Below are 22,932 nucleotides of genomic sequence, written 5' to 3'. Positions count from 1 at the left end.
AATATATATTATTGATCGTCACGTGTTTATTTTTAAGATGTTATAATTTATCGAGTATAAAAGTTATCCGAGTGCGAATTTCGGTAACGGATCGATATAAAAAAAGCCAGAAATATCCTTATGTGATACAGTGGTTTAATAATAATGTGTCCGTGTCAAAGAATATCAAACAGCGATCTACTATTTCTTTACCCGAACCCATCACAGGACGTGATACATCAATTATTCTGTTCAACCACCTTTGTACATAGAACAAGTTTTTGAGTAGTTTTCCTACATGGTTAATTATGAAAAATATTGGTAGTCTAATTGAAAGAGACAAAAAGTAGCTGTTTAGGGCAAAAATTAAAGAATAAATAAAACTTATTTAGGGGTCTTCAAGAATATGTAAATAGATACTTTATATAAAATGAAACTCGATGTTTTGCAACAGTTTTTTTTAATACGAGGTCAAAGTTGGTAAAAACACGTTTTTCTTTAAATCTTAAGCCGTGATATTCATTTTAGATGAAAAATTGTAAAATAAAAGTTGTAAATAATTGTACAAAGTACCAATAACCCTGGAAAATGATTATTTTTAATATATTGAATGTTTATTAGAAAAAGAATTTTTTTTAATTACTATTCCTATTTTAAGAAAGCTTTTATGATTCTAAAAAAAAGAGATGCCTTATACTATGGAATCTGTTAATTAATAGCTAAGATATTTTTATTAGTTTAACAGATGCTAAAAGTATGTGGCTGTAATTTTTTTTGGATAAAGGTATTGAATTTCAAGAAGACGTAATCTCTTCGTCTAAACATCAATTTTCTATGCGAGCGTAAACATTAATTTTTAACTCCACATTATTAACTTAAAAAGGAATACATCTTTCGTGATAAATAAATAGATCTAAGAATTTTTTATATATTGCATAAACGTCTAATTTATACATTTGGATAGCTGGATTCACAACGAAGATTTGGAAAAATATAAAAATTAAAAAGTTTTTTTACAATAAATATCGGACATATTAAAAAAGGCCATTTTCGAGGGTTATTGATACTTTCTACAATAACTAATAAATGTAAATAATAGCACAATGATCTTTCTCAATTTTTATTTTGCAATTCTTCATCCGAAATATATGCATACCATGGTTCATGAAATTAAAAATATATTTTTACCAATTTTGAACCCTCACAAAAAAAAAAACTAATTGGCCTAAGAAGAGGCTTTTGGTATAGGGCTTTGAATATTTAAGGTCAAGTGCGAGTGTCATGGCCTGTGCGGACGATATTGGGCGGCATATGCGGTGTGGGATTTCTCGCCTTGAACGTTATAATCGGCAACCGTGTTACGATGTTCAAGCATTTTTCTTTTTCTTTTCGTTCTTTCAAGTTCAACTAAAATTTTATTGGAGGTCAAATTTGTACTCAAACATTTTAAATTAAAAATTCTATTGTCTTACTTACGGGATATTTACTTGACAATAATTATGAAAATATTGTGGATACTTAATATAAAAAGTGTAACAAGTAAATAATAGTAAATAGCTAAAAAAATAACTGCTTTATAGATAGTAATTTGTATCGAGCGTCAGCAGAGAACGAAAGAAACAGAACACAAAAAACAGTATTGCAATTACCTCTCATAACAAATATTTTTAATTTTTCCCTTAAAGTATTTTTTTAGCACGATGAAGTTAATCCCTCTTTTGTAACAAATAAAAAAAAAAAGTTCTCGCCTAAAAATTCTCATCGATCTTTCTTTTGAAAGAAAAAGTAAAATTTTCGCTTATTTCGCTGCGACGTCTTAGAAAAAGTTGCGAAGAATACCACGGTGGCGTTAGCATCCCGAGATTGATATGCATGATTTCTGTGAGTTGAGCGAAGAAGCTCCATGAGATCTTTTTCAAGCGCACACTACCGCAACACGTACTCTTTTTTAACTCCGATTCTTTCTTTTTTACTCGCAGCTCTTTCTTCTTTTCTTTTTCTACTCCCTAGTCCCCAACCGCTGCTGCTGCTGCTGCTACCGCACACGGAGAGAATGTTTCGGAGTTGTTCCTCCACCACCGGATTTTTCTTCATCTTCGCTCTATTTTTATTTTGTCGTTTCAAATTTTTTTCGCGCGATACTTTGATTTCTGTCTCGTTTTTTTGGCTTTTTACGATCCTCTTTTGGAATAATTTGATTGTTTCTTGAATGTACATCGAGAAAACCATTTCATTAAAACGTAGTTTTGTGCGAGGCTAAAAGTCGCGGTCACGATTCACTACAAGAGGATTCTAATTAAGATTCGATCAATGAGAGATTTCTTTAAGTAGATATAATAATTAAGAAAAGTTTTTTTATTCGAGAAAAATAAAATAGAAGAACGTAGAATTGGAAGAAATGGAGAAAGTGCTTCGATCAATGTCCACACATGGTACACAGCGAATCATGGATAATCGTCTTACAATAAAAATTTCATTGAGCACATAAGAATCGTTCTCTAAATGATACGATAGATAATATCTACACACACACGTCGGTCGTCGTCATTCGAATTACTCACACTTTTTACGTCTCATCTGCCTCATCGTCGTCAGGGCGAAAATACCGAAGCGTGGGAGCGATGACTCGTTGAGCGTAAAAATACACATGGAAAGGAGAGAGAGAGAGAGAGAGAGAGAGAGAGAGAGAGAGAGAGAGAGAGAGAGAGAGAGAGAGAGAGAAAAGACGCGCGGCTATAGGTTGTCTAGTTAAAAGAAGAAACGAGCGACGCGTCGAGCCTGCGTCTGCGATCTGCCGAGAGATTTGTAAACGGCATGGGATTTACGAGCGGATGGTACAAGAAGGGGGACGGAGGAGAATCTCACTCTCTCGAGGAATCTGTTGCTCGCCTCTTTTGCCGCCGGCCTCTTATTTTCTTTCGCGTCGACGCAGAGAACGTTTACATTTCCTTTTCGCGATGCATTAATTGAAATGAAAACATGGAATCGTCGAACGCAGATTAATCACCCCTTGCGTTTCACGCCAGTCGGTAGCTTAGAAAAGTTGCCGTGAGATTTATCAATTGGAAAGTGTAACGACCCGAGATGATGAAGATATCGTTTAAAAACCGATTGCCGGTGCAAAAAGCGAGCACACCGCTTTATCGCTCGCCCCCCCCCCCCCCCCCCCCAGCCGCACTCGATAAATCAATCTCCAGCAGAACGACAAACCAAACAAAACAACCCAACGCCTTTTGCCAGTTGCGTTTCCTGTTTCTGCAGTCGTAACCTAAACCTTGGTCGTGTAAACGATTAATCTCTCCCAGGATATAGATAACGAGAGCAGTGCCTCTAAGAGCTTTCACTTTTCCATGCAGTTTCATTGTTTATCCAGTCGTCGACGTTTTCTTCGCGGAAGCGTCTCTTCTGTTTTGCGTGCGACGCGGCCGTTGCATCATCATCGCGCGGTCACGTGACGCGACGACCAGAGTACAGTGGGAGCTTAGCTGACCTGGTTACTGAACCGCGCGCGTGCACACACTGTCTTCCTTTTATTCTCTCTCTCTTTCTCGTTCGCTTTCTTTCTAAACAACCACGCGACGCGCCCCCGCGGTCCTCTATACAGTCGCTTTAGAAATTATTGTGTTGCGCGGAGCCGTACGATTGTTGCTTTATCGAGGAAGCTCCCTATGGGTGCAGTGGGCTTCCCCTTCTTTTTGTTGCTGCTGCTGCTGCTGTTGTTATTGACTGCTCGAAAGAGAAACTTGTAACCTTTTCGGGGAGCTTGGAATTATGGCTTGGTTATTTGCTTTTATTGCTTGGCACGGTTTTTCTCCTTTCGGTCGATCATACCGTTGCTTTTTTGGCGGGGGCTCGTAAACGCGTCGATTTTCTACAGGATATTCGTTAAGCATAAAGCGATTTTCTCTTCCCATCGACGACAGAAAGAAAATCGCAGTAATAGCGAGTTTTGAATTCCGCGACCGAGTTTGTCGCGCGAGACTCCGTCTTGACGCCGGAGATATCCATCGTAAAACTGTGTAAAACTGCGTAACTGGCCGCACAACTCGGGACAATTACGAGGCGTTGAAAGCGCGCAGTCGTATCTTTCGCGGAAAATCAGCGCGCGACGACGGATCGAACGAAAGCTCGCGCGCGTGCAACGAGGCGGACAAGTTGCAGTCCGGCGCGCTCGGTGCAGGACGCTCGCTCGCGTCGTCGTCGTGTGTCCCCACTAGGTCACTAGTGAAAGTGGCTACGCTAAAACTACGGCGCTCGCAGAACGGGGGGACCGTTCAAAGCGGCTCGTCGCTCTTCCTGGACTCGAGCGAGCGAGAGAGACCGCGTTGGCCTTTTCGCTTGCGATGGTATGCGACGCGCGCTGCAATAGTTTTCTTACTGCCGGTCGCGCTCAATTATGGTTTTGCTTTTAAGTTCGAATCGGTTGTGCATTGCGGACACCAGGTGTCGACTAATAATTCAGTAAGACACGAGAAATGTAGCTTGTCGTTATTAAATACTTGCGACCTATTGGCTGTCTTGTAACGTTAATATTTTCTTTCGGGATTAGCTTTTCTATATTCATCTGCAACATGTCAATCAATTTGATCATTCTTATTACCGTCGTAACATTCATTATCCCGTGAATCGTAAACTACTTTTTGCGTCGGGAGACAAAAACAAAGTTAATTTGTAATAAAGTTCGTCCGCGAAACAACCAAATAAAGAAAAGCGTAGTTCGGCAAACTCGCATAACACGCTAGCATTCGAATATCGTAGCGCAGGCGTGCAATGTAGACACGCGAAAGAAAAGACCATAAAGAACCGAATGAGAAATAGCTCATAGCTGAGGCGGGCTTCCGCGTCACGATCGTCGTGATCTTCGTATCGGAGTCCGCGCCAATCACGACAAGCATCTGGATCTGCGCTACGTATATGACGGAGGTTACATCGCAGCCACTCTTCTGCAAATTCTCTTGCATTATCATGGCAATGACTTTAGTTCACGCCCGATTCTCTCGGCGTGGAAAATAGAAAGTACGTCGTTATGGTCAAACTGTAACAAAACACTGGAAAAAGAGAGAAAGAGAGAGAGAGAGAGAGAGAATAAAGAAAAAGTTGTAGTTACAACGCGGCAGCGGCGTGACGCAACGCGGCGGCGCTGCTGCACTTCACTTCCTCAAAGTCGCGCGCTGGCGCTCGAATTACGTCGTCGTCGTCGTCGCTGTCGCCGCCGCCGCCGCGAAGAAGGGAGAAAAAATCACGACAACCCAAAGAAGAAAATCTACTACGACGGGGCGCTACACCATCTAGAGCAGATCTGTGTGCGAAAAGACATCGAGGAGTGGGCATAGCATTATACAACGAGCAAAGCTGACTGGCCAACTTTCACTGTGCGTGCGGCAGCGCTTTGGCATGGGAACACATTTTTTCGCTCTTTTTCTTTCCTTAAGCCGAACAAGTGCGCGCTTTAATTTATGCCAGACTTGGCCGCTGTTGCTGTTGCATGGTCACTGCTCTTGCGAGCATGGGCTACCTTGCCACCTCGTTTCTAACGCTTGCGGGAAGCACGTTTTTTTTTTATTTAAATGTTCCGAATTCTGAGATTACGTCGGGCTTGGGCTTTTCTAAATCAATGGCGATGCCAAGATTCTAAGATCTCTTTAAATAAGAGGGCTCAAATTTGTATCTGAATCGGAATTAATTGCACTGTCGGAAATTTATTCGCTACACAAGGTGACGTCAGATGGACCGAGGTACACTTATTCCGAACATATCAACAACGAGCTGTTTTTATTTATTTAGCGAAAGTAACAGATGATAACTCTGATTAATTTGTGTTTGGTAAGAGTTGCCTGTAAACAGCGCAAGCGTTTGCAAGATCGGTGACTTATATAAACGTAAGAAAACTGTGCGAAGATGAGCCATTGTTTGTTTTTTTACTGATATTATTAGATCTTGGTTTTACATTTTTCACGCAGAAAGTTATCCCGGCATCATCTCCTCGGCCGATATTTTCACAATGACATTCAACGTCCCTATAATGTCACGTTTTTCCAAGAAAATTTGCTAATTACAAAGATTCCCGAGGTGCCGACGCACTTTTCTTCAAACAGAAATAACATGTTTTGTTTATATATTAAGATGAAGCCGAAACGAGTGGCTATTAATATCTGCCTTAAAATATTTTTGAAATTGTAATTTTTCGCATTAAGGCACTTATCATCATAGAAAAAACGTGGCAAAGACATCTCAAAATTTGCCTGATTTTATAATTTTATTTCTCAATATTTGTTCATCTCAGATGAAAAATTATCATGAGAAAAAAAAAAGTTGAACACACAAGTCCTACTACGTCATCCAACGTCCTTGCAGACAGCACCGTCTTTGCCCCACGAATGATAGGAAAATGACGATGGTCATAAGTAAAGTGCAATAAACTCTGTTCTGGAACGGTACAAACGCGCCTTTGGTATACTGCCGCTTCGTTATGCTGTCCGCGAACGAGCGAGAGCTTTATGCTGTATTGCAGCTGGCCGTTAAGCTCTCGTACTCTCAACTCTCGCGACTTGCAATGTAATTGCACTTCCCCTCCTCCGCGCTTCTTTCAGTTTCTTCATCGTTCTCGGACAATGACACTAGACAAGCAATTCGTGCATACGAGCCCCTTGTTTTCTCTCCAGTGGATTCGTAGGCGAGTTCCAGTATCGTCGTAAAAATCAGTGACGTTGCTTATTGCGATGCGCCAAGCCGTCGAAATCTTGAATCATATGTTACGCTACAAAATAACGTCGTTGCGCATTTTTCTTCTTCGAGATTTGTGTGTCGCCTAAAGATTCAAAAAACCTCAACGCGCGCGAAAAGCGTTGACTTTTACGATCGTACGCTCAGCATTTGTTCGTACGTGGCGCTTCCTTTCCCAATGCCACTGAAATTATCAGATTTTACAACGACACTGCTGCTGTCATGCTGTTTTGCGAAGATTGATGGAGAACTATGCTCATATTGTTTGTATGTTGAGCGAGCAAGCGTCAATGGATTTTTTTTTTTCAGTGATAGGCATTGTCGTTTTCATTTTCACGAAAGAGTACGCGATCCATATCAAATGTTCTCGAATAATCAGCGCAAAAAAGTGCACGAGTGGGACTTCTTTGTTCCAGCGACGGAGAGGAAAAAAATCATTTCTAGTTCTCTATGCACACGTCAGAAGCCTTCTTCCCGCGGCAACACAGCAGCAGCCAGCCTATATTTGCATCCCCATGGCTCCTTTAATCCTCGAATGAAGTACAAGGGTTCTCTGCCTCTCCACCTCGCGATCATTGTTTCTTACATATGCATCGCTCTCCCTTCGTGTACATTTTCTTCCGCGCTCCCCTTTTATTTTAAAAAGCCCTCACTCGATTTTCCCGCGTGGGCTTATCGGCATCGTCTCGAGAGAACTCGCCGCGTTTGAGAGTGCACACGAGAAATGAATCACACTCGCGCGCGCGCGCTGCTCTGTCAAGATCAATGCGAGAGCTGAATCACTCGACAAACATAGCAAAAAAGAAAGTCCGCTTGATAAACGCATATCTGGAAAATTCATCGTAAACAAGAAGAAGAATGAGCGTAAGGCGATGTCGCGAGGAAAAGAAAGGGAAAGAAGTGCATTTGCATCTCTCTCTCTCTCTCTCTCTCTCTCTCCCTCGTTGATGTGTTCGAGGGGCGACACTTACGTATCCGCTCGACCCTCTTTTCTTTTTCATTCCGGTCATTGCCGGCGCATTACTTCAGAGCATGTGCGCTTGTAATACGCCGCACTGTGGCTCGTAACTTTACCGAGTTTTTCTAGGCGACCGTGCGCTTTTTGTGCACTACTGCTCGTTTGTTTTCATTTTCTCTTGGCGCATACGCACACACACACCGTTCTGACTATTTGTTTTGTACCGCGTTTTATTTCCGTGATTTACAAGGTGGCATTGTTGAGGATGCCCGAGACAGGAAAATTATTTACGCGCGTTAAACTATCATTCGCCAACACCAAGTGAATTTGAAGAATTAATGCGAGAACGTATCGTACCACATCTGCTTGTTTCGAACCCGCGTCGACAACGCTACGACAAAGCAGACACTGCGCCGCGTACGCGAAAGTCTGCGTAACTTCCCACCGTGTTAATCTAATGCTCGTGACACCTGTAAATTCGCAGCACCGACACCGTGTGTCCTGGTCTGCTAAGTCCGTTGGTCGGCCTTTGACCGCTATGGCCTTTGATCTGTTCCCGTCTGGATGCACACACGCTTTTTCCTTAGTTATTTCGGACGGATTTTCCGCTTTCCCTCAGTATCCTTTCCCGGCTTACTCATCGCACGCCGAAGTCGACTTTAAAAATGAGAACGGCTATCGTTAACATGTACGTTTGATAAACGTTAGATGTTTGTAATTATTTATTGACGACTCGATCACTAGATGGATAGGTATATATTATTATTTATGCAAAAGAAAATACTTTGGGATGATATATGCAGAGTCTGTTTCCATACAATTATCTATCAGGCTACAATGTAGTCATTTAATAATCCATAGATTTTTCAATATTCTATCTTTTGAATAATTGTTTGATGAACTCTTCATTCTTCAATAAGTCAATTCAATTGGTCAAATTTGTGAGAGTTAACCCGAAGAAATAATACTCAATTTTTCATCACACGACGCTGGTGGAATTTTCAGTCTCTTCAGATCTTAATTTAAAAAATTATATTCATGAACAAATAGTTGCACTAACATTAGTGTTACTAGTATGTGATTACTTAGTTTTTAATTTGGTATAGTCCTGTTATTATTAAGTTTATTTTTAATTTTATTCTGTTTGTACAATCATTTGCTCGTGTATGTAATTTTTTTAATAAAGATCTTAAAAGAATGGGAATTCTTTCAAGCGGTACGCCATGGAAAATTGCACAATATTATTTCTTGGGGTTTACTTTTCAAAATTTAACGAATTGAATTGACTTATTCTATTTTTTAATTAGATCCTCGATCTGCCATTGATAAAAAGATATCAATTTATTCAAAAATATTATTATTAAAGATACTTTATTTTCTCGTATAAATAGTTTAAGCTATTGATTAGTTATCGACCTTTTTTAAAAAAAAGGGAAAAAATATCAACAAAAAAATACCGATATTTCGTCAAAATTGTAAAATAAAAATATAGCGTATCAGTAAAAAAATAATCATTGGCTCATTTTTAGTTTCTTAAGTTTATATGAGTTATCGATTCTAGGAGCCTTTTGGAGACAACTTTCATAATATGCAAATTAATTATAGCTACATTTTACTCGTTAAGAATTAGAAAATACAATGCATTATTTCATTCAGTTAACATATTAATTAAAACTTTTTTCGAGTGAGCTTGGATAAGTAAAACATCGAGTCAACGTGTGCACAGAGCCGTTCACCCAATCGGAAGTGTAACATTTCCATCTTGACAATATTGAACGAAGAACCGTCCCAAAAGCAGTACTGCAATCGTTTGCATCCAAACTGCACGAGCAAAAAATAAGTCAGACAACCTGGTTTCTCTTATCACAAGCACACACACTGACAATAACAGTCCATATCATTATCTATAAAATATGGAATCAACTTAGCCCAGTTGGCGTCAGAAAGCAACAAAAAAAATAGAAAGAAACTGCATATACCACGACGGAATTGAAATGTTAATCAATGGTCGCAGTAGCAAATAAGAGAGAGAGAGAGAGAGAGAGAGAGAGAGAAAAGACTCTCTCGCGCGGTGTTTTAAAGGAGATCGTGGCGCATGCGCTGAAAGTCTAGTTGTCGTCCCGTCTCGCACGCTCGGTCGCGTGCGCGCGTGTGTGTTCCTTCGAGTCGGGAGTAAGGACGGGCATTGACCTCGAGCTCTCTCGCGCTGCTGCTATTGCTACTGCCGCTGCTGCACCGAAATACATTGACGTTGTTGCTCGCGCGACCCTTCGCCTCTCTCGCTGCGCGCGCCTTGTGTTTGTATCTCGCGCGCGAGCGCGTCTGTGTCATAGACGTTTTTTTTTTTCTATTTTCTCCCCGAGGCCTCGTCTTTTTCTTCTTCTTTGTGCGATGTCTTCTTCTGCGGCCGGGCATATCGTCTTTTTGGACGCGATGCTCCGCTACTGTCAAGTTCATTTATAAGTCGCATGCCTGCGGGAACTTGATGATGATGGAATTATTCTTTTGAGATTGGAATTTCAAATGGTTTTTTTTTTCTTTCCCTCTCTTTTTTTCTTTGTTATTTTTTTAATTGAGATCGATTTTTTATGCGTTTATTTATGATCAATGGCTGTACTACGTTGCGTCATAAAATTGAAATTCCATCGTACCATTATGGCTACCCATTTCATGACGCATAATCATTGCAATTATTGCCAGTGTGTTCGTAGCATTGCTTAGATGAACCATTAATGGGCATTTTACAAAATTTAAGCATTTTTTATATTGGTTTTCGTTCCTCACTACTTTCAAGGTAATTGTAATATTTTTCATTTTCTTCCGTTTTCGCAATAGATGGAGATGCATCAATATCCTGAATATTATTCTATTATTTTCTTGTTAATGTTTTAAATTAGATTGATATATTAGTTTTAATTTAATGGTAATTTATAATTAATAATAGGTAAACTTGTATTGATCGAATTTTATTAATTTATATCAATATCAATTAATAATGAAATGGATGATGAAAAATCTTATGATTCGAAATTGATAAATTGGTTCTTTTACGTATCATTCATGTCGTTGTTAATACTAAAGCACATAACTTCTAGATTATGGTATAAATTTAAAGTAAGAGTGCGATAATCTTCACAGTAAGATTTAAAGTAAGAGTACGATAATCCTCACAGTAGCTATGGATGATCAATAAAAGAGATAAGAAACAGCCAAGAGTTGAGCTGCGATCTTAAAATGTTTAACGACAATGATCAGCGAAGCTCATATTTGAAAAGAGAACCCCAACCAAGTCAACGAGCATACCCTTATAATGTCCCATCCAATCGATAAATATATGCGATACAAAAACGCGCCACTTTCACTCAGCTCAAAGTCTCATAACTCGATAAGCGCAGAAGTAGCCGAGACCCTTCTCTCTTCCGATGCGCGCATTTCCCTAACGTCGCCGCTCTGTCGTATTCCCTTCTCCGGAGCACCTTCTCTCCGTCGTTTCATCTCTTTTCTTCATTCCCTTTTCCAGCGTCTGTTTTCGTGTAGCTCCCTGCTTCATCGGAGGATTCCGATGCGTCTTATATATGGTCAGGGGATTTGCGCATGTGCGTCGACGTATGACGAAGGGTGAAGAGGGTCAAAAAAAATGACGCTGAAGTTGAAGTTTAAGTCGACGTGGGATGTGCTCGATGGCTTTAGGGGGATCAAAGACTCGTCAGTCACCTCTGCGGGAGAACCCGACAAAGTTTTCTTTCTTTGGATTTTCTAATTGAGAAAATTGCGGTACGCGTTCAATCGAGATTGTAACATCGAGATTGCTCGGTTCTCTTTCGAATTGAACGGAAGCTACGGTTTTTTCCATTATTCATATAGAGCTGTAAGTCCAAGAAATCGATCAAACTGGCAATCTAATGCTTCAAGTTCATATAGAATCTCACTGATGTAAAAGCTCATCTCGAAAGCGTAGGCGTTGCCGGATTCTCCTCTCCCTCGCTCGCTCGTCCCTTGGCAATGCTAATCGGAAATCTTCGATACCTCACCGTGGAGGCTCGAATTTCTCGTTTCCCCTGACAGGAAACTGCGCGCTATCTGTTTGCGGAATACCATAGCTACTGCTATTACACAACATTAGATTCTTTGTAACCTTTCATATATGCGCTCTGCGTGATTTCGTGTTGATTGAACGTCAAGACATCGCTGCATGAGCCTTTTCGTCAACGTCAGTTTTGTCACGAATATGCGTTTTGGTGATATATTATGTCGTTTTATCAAAAAATTCGATTGGCCTTTAAGCGATGAATAATTTTTTATTTATTGTAATGTGCGATTTATTGAGGTTTTGGAATATGCTGATAATGTCTTTAAAGTAAAATCAAAATTGATAGGTTTCGCTATGCTGTACCAAGATGATCTAAATAGTTAAATGTTCGTTCTTTTAATTAATACACAAGATGTCTTTGAAAAATTATTTCGACAATTCAGATCAAAAATAATAAATAGACAAAAGAACAAAATCAAATTTTAAATATTATTCACTTCCACTGACACAATTTTCTAAGTACGTTCATTTATCACAACCACGTAAATATGAAAATTGCATTAATAATAAACAATTCATGATGACTCAAATCCTTAAAAATACTGAAGTTTCATTTCAAGTCCGTCAATAAACGTTGTAAGTCAGCCTTGATACAATCAAATTGAAAAGCTCGACACGTTATTTTTTTACTTCCGGGATCAATACTCAGCAGACTCGCAACGTAAAAATACAGTATTCATCAAAAAGCTTCGTGCCACTAGAAAATAGCTCAACAACCTTCTTTATCTTAACATTGAACTTGGAATAAAGAAGAAAGTTCGAAATTGAATGATATCAATGATATATTATAAGCTTCATCGACAGCAAAATAAGAATCATCCTCTGCAAAACCAACCCCCACACATACACATCACATACCACGCAAGACGACACAACAATGAAATCATCTGAATGTTTGCAAGGGGTTATTGGTATAGAAAAGCTCGGAGTGTTGGCTCGAAGCAAGACAAGGCAAAGGCGAGCTTGGGTTCAACGCCCCTTGGATGCACTCCAAGAGACAGAGGCAGCAGCAGCAGTAGCGACGCGGCGTCGCCGCTCTCGGAAAATCAATATGCTTGACCGTGAAAACGGCACGCACCCTCCCTCTCGCTTGCTCGCTCGCTCGCTCGCTCGCTCACTCACACGTGCCCTATCCCCACCACTATACCAACCAATACTATCCTCTTCCTCTCTCTCTCTCTCTCTCTTTCTCTCTATACTTACAATTGATTTTCACATACTCCAAAAGAATTTTCGTGTATTGTAATAGGTAAACTTTTGAACACATACATGCACAGTACTTTTTTTTTAATTTTAGGGTGGCTGTTTGTCTAGGCGGTAAGAGTATATAGCGAGAACGTAAATGAGAGACAGAGAGAGAAGCCGTCGGGGGTAGAGCGAGAGAGTAGACGGGTCATTGACCTCTCCACCGGCTTCTCTCTCTCTCTCGCTCACACACACACGCACACACGCGCGCGCGCACACACACATACACACACACACACACACACACACACACACACACACACAGACATACACACACACACACATTCACGCGCGCGCGCGCGACGTTACATGTAGAGCGATGGGAAACACTAGGCAACGTTTCTCAATTTCATTTGTCTTTTTTTTTCGTACGTTCTTAGTCAAACTTGACTGATAAGAGCTTTACTGACAATGATGATTTCTTACTCATTTAGGAATATTTTCGAATTTATTTCTTTGTTAGACTTTCGAGCAGGTTAGTTAAAAGGTTTTTTTAGATTATTTTTTCGTTGTAATACAGTGGCTTTTTATTAGTTGTAGTGTTTACCGTCAGATGGATAATCTAAACGTCTTCTAGATATTAAATTTGTTAGTATCAAGCAACAAAATTCTTTATATTGACGACTAGAATAATTTAAACGAATTGCCTCCGATATAGCTTCGTCTTATGAATCTGTCACAACAGCAACGAATACTGTCATCATTAATAATTTATGAGAACTTATCTCGTTCAAGCCATTGTTAACATTACAAATTTTTCATCAGCAAATTTCAATTAATTTTTAATTAGTGTCTGAAGGCGTTCTTCGAAAGCCTTTTTTATTGCTCTCCTTACCAAATACTAAGATTTCAGGCAGAACTTAATGAACTATTATTGATATCACTTCCAAGCCAATTAATAAATCTGTTCTTTCTTCTCTTTGCAATAGGAACGATTTGTTATTGAAGAGCATTGCACTGTGAAACTTTAGTGAATGGAGATAATTATAGAATAAAATACAGCTAAAGAAACAATTTGGCATATTTTCTTTTTGAAGACATCGTAAAATTAATTTTTACGATCGCATAAACTAAACTGTTAATAGTAACTTATGAGAAAAAAAGAAACGCTACATGTGAATCACTAAGCTAAGTGTACAATCAGCTTATCTCGCGGGCGACTCGGGTGTGGCGCGTAGCAATTTAGATTTAAAAAAATCTCGCCTGCCGAAATGGAATATCAAAAACGACGCGTTGCGTAACGATACGTTGAACTCAAACGGCAGAAATAAAAGGGAAAATTTTATATCGACTCGTCTTTCATACGCGTCGAGCAAAAATAACGTGGAGTGTGAGCAGAGAGGATATACGACGTGAAGAAGTGTGTACTATCTATTAGAGATACATACACATGCGCGCGTGGCTGTGCCCTACACTCTATTTTTAGATGTTATATCAATTTGGGCGCTGACTTTGCTCTGCTTTACGATATATCGAAGTGATGTGTTCTTTCTGTATTGTAATCAAACAATTCGTGTATGGATCTTAGTTGTATTGAAAGAGTAACTAAACGAAAAAAGGTAACGAGGACAACGGTCTCTTTGTTTTTGCAACTTCAATCAGAGTAAGTGCGGACCCTCTTATCGCAATGTTGCTCGAGTATTTTTTACTCTGCAAATACGCTTCGCACACACGCACAAATTAATAGATTAATACGTATGCAGTGCGCGCTCTTCTAATTGTCTAGATAACGGACTTTTTCGTCACGATTTTCTTTCCATCAATTTTTATATCTCTACAATGCCGTGGAGTATTTTTCAATATAGATATACTGTTATCCGTAGCAACTGTCTCATCAATAACAAACACTCGCAAGAATTTATCATTAGTTTCGTGATAGCGCGCGTCTGGTTGATTGCTATATAGGCTTTGAGGTTTCACTCGCTAGGTTTTATTTCAAACTAGTGTCGTTCTCTCCATTTCATTTCATTGCTAATACACATTTTCATGTTTAAAAGGTATTTGTTGAAATCTAAAGTAAAACATACAGTTATTGAAAATATCTGGGAGTAGTTATCATTTTTAGATGTGGACTGTCTAGATAATTTATATTGTATTATGTATATTCATATGTAAAGTATTTTTTATGTAAAATAATAATTTGCCTAGTCGGTTTAGTGATATTTGAAATAATCTATGTCCTAAGTAATAGAACTCTTTCAAGTTTAGTGAGCTGAATTAATTAAACTAATTCAATATAACTATAATATATGAAGCTGTAACCAGAACGTATGTCAATGCCCGTTTATTACACACGCGGCTCATATAACAGCAATCAAAAAACTAGGCCGCCAAAAATAATTCTAATCGGCACGCAACCGCTGTTTTGGAAAATTTGCCGACAAAAGCAAGCTCAGAAAAAGCTCATACAGCATATAGCAAAGCGTGCGCATGTGGCGTGAGTTAAGAAATTGACGCGCATGAGAATGGAGGAGACCAAATCATATCCTGCAAACGTAATTGTCTATGGCAGTTCAACCTAATTTTGTTGAAGTTTAACCACCCACGCTCGTCGTTTTGCGAAACTTGGCTTCGTCAAGTATTTTTCTGTTTTTTCAAACTTCTTTCTTTCCAATGAAAATTAAATTAACGTCATACATGAACTTTTCGTCATTGTCAGTGCAGGTTCGGCTGATTATACACTTGTTTATATCACTAACTCTTTTATTATCCACTTATCAAATATATAGTCCTTCCTCTGGCATCACGTAGCTAATAACTAGTTATTACGCAGTTGACTCTTATCGCTCACATATTTTGCGAGCTATTATTAAGAAACACATGTGCAGCCCACATGAAACATTGAACAAACGCTTTGTCGCATTAGCATATTGCATAACATGAAAAACCGGACACAAATGAAATTCAAAATTCTTTCGTCTGTCCGCTATAACGGTCTGGATCCCTTACAAAACCCAAAGCCAAAATGCCACCCTAAACAACACCTGTCACTCGACGACAAAAATCTGTCCCCCGGTGTGGTGCAGCCGCGTAACGAACAATCAAACAATAGCCTCGCTTTGACTGATTAAAAAAGGGATTTCCTTTCAGAGTCGGACCTGACCTACCCCTGTTAGATATTCGTACACGTGCAGAAGAAGAGCGCCGCTCGATATCGGCGGAATTCCTTCGCCGACTCGACGTCGACAACGCCGCGTAGCTGGCACAGGTCGTTGACACCCACGCGAACCGTGAACTTCGCGAAATTTATGGCCCTGCGCGCCCTCCATGCGCGCGCGCCGAGGTTGTGTCGTCGATTCTTGATTTACGAGCGTTCGCTAAAGGATTACGAGATGATACGATTATCGCGCAAATATACTCTATTTGCGTGGATTTTACGTTGCATGCCGGATGATCAAGTGACACTCTGCTTTACGGTTACGGCTGGCTCGCTGAATTGTGCTTATACCTGTGGGTTGTCTTTCCGAGTTTGAGTTTTCCGCTCAAAGTCAGTGCTCTTTTAAGCTGACACTCCGATTTGATTGCTTTATCCCTCGACAGACATGATAGCTCTCCGAATAGAAGTTCATTGACCATCACGACGGGAATGATAAAGATTACGAAAGATTGTGTGTACGTGATCGCGAATTAGCTAAATAATCCTGTATTGGCATCGATATTTAACCCAATGCACTGTGTACATTAGACTAGGAATAAATAAAAAAAACAAAGCTTCCAATAGCCGGCAACGTAGAAGATCGCTCGTGTAGGTAGTACTAAGCCATCTCCATGAAAACGAAATTAGCTCGGTGCACTTTCATCATGACCGAAAATCACCGAGACTCTTTCATCAAGCACTTAATTCTATGAAGCATCCGAGGCAGAGGCGTGCAGACGGTTTCGTACAAGCTGGCGACTATATAGCTTTCGGTTGGCTGGCTCGTATAACGCGTATAATGCCGCCCAGCCTGACGACGACGATGACGACGGTCTGTCTCGTAAACCACCAACTGAGAGGGAGAGAGAGAGAGAGAGAGACGCTATCGGAAAAAAGGAAGATACTACTGCATTATACAGGCTCGAACAATTAAAGTTTGATCGGCTCAATTTGATCGCGTCAATCGTTACATATAGCTAGGAAGAAGGCCGCTGTATGAAGCTTGCAAAACATGATTTGTTTGATGGCTAATGCGAAGTGCTCGCGATAGTATTTTTTAAGAGTGCTAAATTGGTTGGACGATCATTGGTTGATCGGATGGTTACGGCTCATTCCCATTCATACTTCGGCTTTCAGCGTTTCACCGTATATCGATAGATGGACTATAAACGTCGTTTCCTTAAGCATTTCATTTATTTGAACGAATGAAAAAGCTTCAAGTTTCCGTTTGTTCAAACATTTCGAGCGTTTAATACGTACTTTTTCATAAAGTACAGCTTACGTCTCAAGGCATAATCATCGTTCCATTGCACTTAAGCTATAACAGAAAAAAAAACATTTAATTATCAATTCAAATACGCCATCACGTCTACCATCGAAAAGCCTTGCGTAACGATCTTGGTAAACCGCGTTTGCTATATAACACGTCACAAGAGAGTTTTGCTAGCTGTCTGTCGGTTGTCAGCACTGCTGCTTCTGGCGTTTTGTCTCTCGGCAGTTCTTGACGAGCATACACACCGCGTCGCGTTTAACGCTTATTAGTACAAACCGAGTAACGGCAGATAGTTCAAGTTGTTATCCGAGCTACCTGCCACGGTGTATCCTTTGTGGGCATGGATGAGCCACTGTTATTATAGGAAATTCTACAGTTGAGATTGGCATCCATAGTTGTGGGCTTTTCTTTGTACATTAATGCGTCAAGCGGGAACAAATATATTCTTGCGATTCCGCAACCGACATCCCGAAAAGGATTGAAAGTTGGATAAATCATTGCTCTTGCCACCTCGCCAAACCCGTAAAGGATTGCGCGTACACATATACAAGCATCGAATTCTGCGCACGTCCTCGAGTTTTTCCAGCCGACTTGTAAAATCGTCGCAAACGTTGGGTTGCGTCAAAACACGTTCTCCCAAAAAACGAAGGGGGTTCTGACTCTCCTCCCAAAAAGAGCGACCGAGAAAGAGAGAGGGAGAGAGAGAAGGAGAGGCTGGTACACACACATTCTCGCGTTTTGAGGGTCACGTTCACAGCAATTGCAAACGGTGGCTGGATTGTGGGAGGTCCAGGAAGGGAGGATAGTGTAAATGGGAGGGGAGAAAGATGCACAGCTGAGCTGACGCCACCGTCGTCGTCGTCGACGACGCTCGATACCAACCGACGCCTCCCGAAGACGTCTTTTGTTGTCGCGGCAGCTCAGCTAGACGATTCCTTCTTTTTGTTACGGTATATTCTCTCTCTCTCTCTCTCTCTCTCTCTCTCTCTCTCTCTCTCTCTTTCTACGATTGAAGAAATTGAAGAGAGAGAGAGAGAAAGAGAGAACGATTTACGTTGCTTTATGCTTTTAAATTGGATTTTTCTTCTCTATTTTGCGGTTGTTGTTGTTGAAATTGCTGTGTGGGCGTGGCCATAGTGAAGGTTTAGTTGAATTGTTAGTTGATAATTTATCGAAATAGTTATCTTTTGTTATTAAAGATTTGGCGTTTGAAGAGTGCGTCACGAAAATATTTCAATCACATAAATTTTGTTAAAAATGTTCATCTGAAAGTAAATGTATTATGTCGTTCAATATCAAAAACAAAAAATCATTCTACCCTCGTGCGCTTTTGCCCCAGTTCAAAAAAGAAAAAAGAAACCCCTCTATGTTTGCACGCATATTCCGCAGAAAGCCAGCAGCTACGTAACGTCCCTAAAAATGACTAGAATTTCGTTTTACCACGGTACAGTCGAAGCGAGAGAAGAGAGTTGCGCACGCTCATGTACATCTCTTGTTTCCCCTTCAACCCCCTCCCCTGCACCCTATTTCTCTACCCTTCATTCTTTCGCTCGCACTACTACTATTACTAGTGAGTTGCCAGCGAGGACAATCACCTCTGTGCAGAAGTACAGCGACGCCACCGCTGCTACGGTTTGTTTACATCACTTTCGATCACTTTTATATTCCTACACGGGCCACGACGTTCTGTTCTTTTAATTGTCATCGATGAATTGTCGCTTGTTTTAGTCTTCTTTTGTTTTTCTGTAATTTGTGAAAATTAATATTTGCTCACTTGAAATTCACCCTGTGTTAAGTTCACAACTGAAAAATTAACAATGCCTTAAACCAGTAGGGATTATAATCGATTCAAGAAAATATATAGTCGAATTCGTAGGAAACTATCGACCGCGTATACACTTACAGTTCATTATTTAGATATCAATAAATAATTAATCCGCGCAAAGTGAACGACCCAAGGCGTATAACATCGAGCAGTAATTACTTAATTTTCCAATGCAACATTCAAGACAATGATTTTCTCGTGAATCGAAAGAATTACTATCTTATAGTTCAAGAAAATCATTTTGAATTTTTCAAAACATCCGTATATATGCGCAATTTGCTTTACGCGCTTATTAATCCCTCCGCGTACTATTTTTCACCTTCGCTTATTATTTCCAAGCCTTCTCCCTCGTGTTATTCTTGGTCATTAATCGCTCGCCGAGCTTAGAGAGATATCGAAAGAAAAAGAGTTCTAGAACAGAGGAAGTTAGTTTCACATAAAATGCACATAGTCGCTGATGAAAATTTAGGGTGCAAGGTCATTTCGCATACTGTTCTCGAAGCTATCGTTCTCTTGTGAATTCCGCGGAAAGTACGCGTAGCTTCGAATGAGCCAAGGTACTTTGTATCGAGTATAACAGAGCCAAGCTTGATCGCGTCTTTGCTCGAAGCGAATTCTCTAATCCCGCGCGATATTCGCGACTAAACCACTTGAACATTGTACTGTCGACACACTCGCGCAGATACAATCTCTCTCGACAGTTCCCGTCGAATCCCTCACGTTCCGGCATTTCATAGACTGCCGTCCCTGAGATCCGCTCCAAGGGTTTAGACGATATTTGCACTCAGTCGCCTATCGCTCGTCACGTAAATGCATCTTATACTTTATGCGTTAGTCGCGAGGCAGTGTTGCGTGCAATTGGTTTCTGTCGCGTTTGTCCTTGACGAAGTTATAGATTCCAGCTGCTCATAACCATTGTATGCTAGTTTCTCGATAAACAACTCGTAGTTCGCTTTTCAATTTTATTACTATCAACTTTTAGCATTTTTGTATGCCCTGCCCAACGAAGAGCCTTCATTACTAATATAAAATTATCGGTAGATGGAGTAAAGAAGATTAAGCTACAAATTGATACATTATACATACAATACGTATATATGATTCTATCGTTGAGATTTCATTTATCGTCAGACATCGAATAAAATATTTATTTAATTAAAAGGACTGTAGTAAAATAAATAATAAATGTATGTACTGACAACAAACCGTTTCGAAAGAAATTCCATTCAATCTTCTTAAAAAGTCCCAATCAAGAATAGTAGCCTCGCAAAACAAAAAAAAAACAGGTTTATAAATTATCATGGAAAATGACTGCGTTCGAAATTACTGCTGTGTTTCGCACGAATGTAGCACTAGCGCCATTACGTCACATCAATCTTCGCCGGCTCTTCTTTATTACAACAGGGCTGCTGCAGCACAGAGACAAGAGATCCCAAAGCGAAGTCGTTCAAGTTCGAAAGATTACCGCTACACTCGAGGCTGACACTTTTATAACCCCTTCGGCGGTTGGAAGAAAAAGGAAAAAGTTTTCAATATCGATCACTTCGTTCGTACGGGGTGACAAATCTTACTGCGAGTCATTCCATAAATAATAAAAGAGATGCCATCTCGAAGGATATCGCCAGACTAAATCAGACACAGAGCAGCGCGAATCAACAGGTTGACCATGATAAAAAATGCATAATCTCATAAAGAATTTTGGGCAATAGAGACGGGAGAGGGACTCAGTTTTTTAAGTTACAACCTCATACGCATTTTCAACAGATCGATTATAATGAGAAAGGATCGGAGAAGAGGCTTTTTTGGGCAAGGTCAGCGCGCGCAAGAAGCCACCCCTTTTCTTGAAACGTATCAGCCAGACTCATCACCTGCAAAGCAACCCTCCCCCCCTCCCCCATTGCCAAGCCCATGACCTACCTTCCGTACTCTGTTTAAACTGTTGAGGGGGAAGGCGGTTACGTCATCAATTTCAACTGGGGAAGGCTGTACTGGCGGCTTGCTTTGTTTATCAATGCGAACGCTACGACATGTACGAACGGGATATGCAAAGCAAAAAATTCCAATGGTACCGTCATTTTCTAATGAGACACTAGCTAACATCGAGAATGAAATGTTCTAGCTAGATTCATTTCTTCGAAACCGATAAACGAGTTCGTATCAAGCCTTTTTGTGCATTCAGCAAACGAAAATCAGCATTCCGATCGCGGAACAAATTCATAGTCTCTCGGATAGGTACAACCCTTGGAAAAAAAGCCCTGAATCCTTAGGTGTTTTTGTTTCAGGGTTGTCATCAAAAACAAATTCCATGCACATAAACACACACATACAAACAAACCTAGAGGCATATGTGAAAATGGCGACAGAGAAAGAGCTGTGCATTGAACCCGCAGTAACAGCAGTAGCAGGTCGGCTTGGGATATCGAGCCGCGTCTACACACGCACACATACCACGGAAAGAGAGAGAGCGAGAGAGAGAGAGAGAGAGAGAGAGAGAGAGAAAGAGAGAACCCACCCCTTAACAGAGCTCTACTCTCCCCATTCCCCTTCTCTTTTTGTCGACGTAGTGACGTAGTTGTTACATCCCGGACCTTCCACAAGCGTGAAAATGCGCTTGCGCGAGTGAACATGCATCTCATCCCCACCATCCCCTAGTAGAGAAGCAATAGAGGGGTGGTTCCCCCTCTATCTTTTATAATGGATTGCAGGAGAGGGATGCTTCTTGTATCTATCGCGATAAATAAAGACAAAGCTTTTTTTTCGGACAGAGAGGTGTTTTTATCTCGTGTTTGGACTTTTTGAAGCCTGCCTGTTCGCAAACGAGACATACTTCCTTCTTTTCTGTTCTCTTCTTTTTGGGGTTAGCAGGATGGTATTTGCATTTTGCGGGTTTGTTTGAGGGCAAGAGTGCCTTTTGTGATGAGGCCATTGATGTCGAAAAGATACGAGTTTTTATGCCAAGAAAAAGCGGCAGGTGACGGTGGTTAATCAGTCTGTTTTTATTGATAATGAATTCCGTCTCAATCAAGCAATTGATTAATATATGAATTTTTTGCTTTATGTTTCAGGTGAGTTTTAAAAACACGTTGATTCAGTAGTATGCTACAACAATTTATCACGTAAGTCAAATAAACAGATAAAAGACGTTGGTACTTTAAAGATCTTTTCTTTGTGTTTCAAGTTGTCGAATAGACAATACCATAATTTTTCAATTAATTTCTTTTATCTACGTCGATCGCAATGAAAGTTGATAGTTCGCCGATTATCATCACAACAGTAAAATTCCAAATAAACTTTGCTTGAAATGCCATTCTGGACGACGAGTGTGCACGCACACATATAGACACACAACTCGTCGTCGTCACGACCGATAGTGACGCAACAGTGCGAGCGAGACAGCAGCGTAAAGCTCGAGTTTTCCCCTTCGCGCACAGCAAGCAGGCTTTCCTAGTAGGCTTTCCTAGCGGGGTGGGGAAAACTAAGATCTCGCCTTGAGACGAGTAGGGATACGGCCGCGTAGTAGGGATGAACGACAGTAGTAGGGGAGCGAGCGCGTATTGCAACGGCGGCGCGATGCATCGACGATTGCATTCGGAGGAGAGGGGGGAGGTCACCCTTCCTCCATCTCCTCCTCCATCTCCTCCTCTTCCTCCTCCTTCTTCTCCTCCTCCATCTCCTCCTCTTCCTCCTCCTTCTTCTCCTCCTC

General features: G+C 40.5%; 1 protein-coding gene across 2 annotated transcripts in view; it reads left to right on the top strand.

Annotated features, from left to right (window-relative positions):
• Positions 1-22,932, top strand: part of LOC131670243 (hormone receptor 4-like) — a 100,890-nt gene that overhangs the window by 10,938 nt on the left and 67,020 nt on the right. Inside the window, exon 2 of one of the 2 annotated variants that reach the window (XM_058945683.1) lies at positions 22,295-22,345. The exons of the other annotated variant lie outside the window; for it this stretch is intronic. The gene's annotated coding sequence lies outside the window, so the exon portion shown is untranslated. The remainder of the gene's footprint in view (positions 1-22,294; positions 22,346-22,932) is intronic. 2 annotated transcript variants of the gene reach the window in all.

The sequence above is a fragment of the Phymastichus coffea genome, unplaced genomic scaffold, assembly GCF_024137745.1.
Source record: "Phymastichus coffea isolate CEN01 unplaced genomic scaffold, Cenicafe_Pcof_1.1 PCOF00105, whole genome shotgun sequence".
NCBI lineage: Eukaryota > Metazoa > Arthropoda > Insecta > Hymenoptera > Eulophidae > Phymastichus > Phymastichus coffea.
Note: the sequence above shows the minus strand (reverse complement) of the source record. Positions and strands in the feature narration are given on the sequence as shown.